Below are 3,430 nucleotides of genomic sequence, written 5' to 3' on the forward strand. Positions count from 1 at the left end.
GTTTCTAGTGCTCAATAGTAAAACCCTTTTTCTTTAAGTTTTTATTGAGCCAAAATTTCCAAATAATTACCTTTTAGAGGTTATATTTGTTAACTTCACTTAACTAATTGTAAATTAGGAGTGTTTCTAGTTGAGCCATAAAAACTAAACAGGTTCTAGTTTAACCTTGGAAAATTAGAGGGAAAGGTTATATCTAATCATTAGCAAAAAAAGGGGGATTGTAAAGGTTATATATTTTTCTTAAAAGGTAACAATTCCTAGTAGTGAATTGGGTAGTCATTAGTAGTGGAAATATAAGGTAGTGGTGTAACAGCCCGATTTTGACCCAAATCGGAACAGTGGTTTCGGGACCACAAATCTGAATTAAAAAAATATTTTAATATTATTTTCTGTGTTTATTATGTGTGAATTTGATTGTGTGAAATTTCTGTGTTTTAATTTCATCGTTTAAGTGTCCGGTTTAATAAAAGGGTTTAATCGCGTAAAATAAAAATTTAAGGGTTAAATCTAAAAGTACCTAAATGTTATTGTCTTTTTTAATGGGAGGATTTATGATGATATAAGACCAAAAGTTAGATAGTGAGTGGCATTTGACAAGAGTAACCTTAATATATATGTTAGACAAAATTATTAGTAAAAGGTTAATATAGTAATAAGGTAAATATTAACTTTATAATAAAATTAAGTTATGAAAAGATGAATGTGTTCATCTTTTGTTAGCCGAATATTGAAAATGAAAGAAACATACATGGCTTTTTAAGTTTCGGCACTTCTTTAGCTTGGGTAAGGTATGTTTTGATTTCGATTTTTGATGATTTTTACGTTTTTGTAATCGTTGCTTCGTGTTCTATTTAGCCCATGCTTTAATTTTAGAATTTGAAGGTGATTTTGAGATAAGCCATTGATGAATACTTGAGCTTTATGATAGTTAATGATGAAATATGAAAGATATGTGATAGATTATAATGTTTGTTTTTGAATTTTTGATGAATTTGATTATTTTGGGTTAATTTGTAAGAAAATATTAAATTGAGGGACTAGAATGTGAAATAAATGACATGCAAGGGCCTATTTGAGTCTAGGGAATATTCGGCCAAATTACATTGTGATTAATTTGGAATATTTTGTGTTTTGTGCAATTTGGACTCAATTGTAAAAATGTTAAATATCAGGGGAAAAATGGTAAATTACCCATTTATGTGTTTTTGGACGGAATTGAATGAAATTATGTTTGAATGAGTTAAATTTGAATGTGTATAGATCAAGAATTAAAGAAATCGGACTTGGATAGGGGGAAAAATAAAGTCGTCGATTAATTGTTTCGTTCCGGTTTATCGCTGTTCGAGGTAAGTTTATAAGCAATTAGATGTTAAAATTTCTGAATGAATGTTAATTATATATATATGCTGAAATGAAATATGCAATTATATATATATAGCTAAATGCATTTTAGTTCGGAAAGTAAAAATAGATGTGAATGCGATTTTTCGATATTTAGCACTAAGTGTGCGACTATGGAATAGCTATGGCTATATGAACGGCACTAAGTGTGCGAAATTAAAATAATGATGTTGGATAATGGGTACTAAGTGTGCGAAATTAAAATGATGATGTTGTATAACGGGCACTAAGTGTGCGATACCGAGAGCAACTTGGTTAGATGAGAAAGAGCACTAATTGTGCAACTTCATTATGGCCTCAATCAATTATTTAGTACATGATAGTACAAGTATACAATGGATGAATAATACTTGATATCAAGGTAATTAGGTTATTTCATTTGTGAAGAGAAAAATTTATACGAGGTAAATGAGAGTATATGATTATATGAAAGTTTATATCCGGCCAAATGGTAACTATATAGGATTTTATAATTATGTTTTATATACATTTATTTATGAATGAGTACATTTGGTAAAGAGAGGGTATATGAATTGAATATGAGAATAACTATGTTATTGTTTAAAGACCTATTCGGCCAAGCTGAAATTAGTTCATGGTTTCATATTTGATATTTAAGTTTTGCAAGCTCGAATATGTATATATACGAATATGATTGCATTATTTGATTTTATTATTGAATTGTTAATGTCATTGAATTGTTTAATTTCTTATAACTTACTAAGCTAAGTTAACTTACAATATGTTGGATAATTGTTTTGATGTATAGATTTTGGTGATCGCTACGTGTTCGGGGATCGTCAGCTAAGCTCATCACACTATCGATATCTTTTGGTATTTTGCTAAATTTTTAATTTGGTCATATGGCATATATAGACTAGTTGTGGATTTTAGCTTAATTTGATAGTGTGGGTGTATTAAAGCCATGCGAAAATGGCTTAATATCCTGTTTTGTTTGTTTTGGATTGGATTATGAATCATACATGACTTGATAAAAGTTTAGTATTTTATGAGTAATATTTCACATGTGAATATTATGTGTGGTTTATTTGGTTGGTATCAAAGTGAATATATTATATGATCTATAATAAATGTAATTTTAAAAGAAAATAAAAAAATGTTAATGTCTATGTACATGTTTGTGGTTGTTTATTTTGTTTGATAGGTTAAAGAGATTACCAAGAATTATAAAAGTGATATTTGTTTTGTATCTTGGATTAATAAAGTAATGAAATAGAATATGGAATTAGGAAGTGAATTATGTTGAGTATTTGTGAATATGCATGAAAATAGTTATTTCGTTTATATGCTGTTAAAATGGTATATGGTTTGATGTTTAAACATTGGCTTTTGTTTCATAATTTGATTAGTAAAAATAGGTTGTTTTGACGTTTAATGTAATAAAAATAAATTATATACTTATAATAAGACATGAATTTTGGTTGTATAATTAGAACATGTATATTTGTTTTACATTTGGGAATGAATTGATTTGGTTACAAGAGAAGCTAATTACCGAATACACGTTAAATTATTTTGGATATTTTTTTTAAAGAGATGTATGTGCGGTTTGGCATTAGTATGTATAAAATACTTTTATTGTATAATTTAATTTTGGTAAATAATACTTGGCTAATCATAAATTCAAATTATATGGAATTTTATTTGGCTATTATGTGCTTGTATATTCTTTTCGAATGGGTGAAATGACAAATTTAGTAACTCTGTGGCTTGATTATTATAACGTAATTAGTTACTCTATTTTTTTTAAATAGGCTTGGTCATAATAATATAAAATGCTATTGATTAAATATTTTATGTGCAATGATTGAGTTTGTTTATTTATTTATTATATCTTTTATTATTAATGCTGATTATTAAATTATGATTGAATAAAAATGTCAAATCGTGCTATGTTCGGTAATGCCTTATAACCCTAATCTGACGACGGATACGGGTTAAGGGGTGTTACAAGTGGAGGTAGGGAATTGGGGCAAAATCACTCTAAAATGACTATGCAAGCTTATCT

General features: G+C 27.8%; 1 long non-coding RNA gene across 1 annotated transcript; it reads left to right on the forward strand.

The window, feature by feature from the left end:
* Positions 1 to 701: 701 nt before the first annotated feature.
* Positions 702 to 2,421, forward strand: LOC107900226 (uncharacterized). Its single transcript, XR_005915047.1, has 3 exons — positions 702 to 783; positions 1,261 to 1,346; positions 2,171 to 2,421. It is a non-coding gene; the product is annotated as an uncharacterized lncRNA (long non-coding RNA).
* Positions 2,422 to 3,430: the final 1,009 nt, after the last annotated feature.

The sequence above is a fragment of the Gossypium hirsutum genome, chromosome D06 (assembly GCF_007990345.1).
Source record: "Gossypium hirsutum isolate 1008001.06 chromosome D06, Gossypium_hirsutum_v2.1, whole genome shotgun sequence".
In the NCBI taxonomy this organism is placed as follows: domain Eukaryota; kingdom Viridiplantae; phylum Streptophyta; class Magnoliopsida; order Malvales; family Malvaceae; genus Gossypium; species Gossypium hirsutum.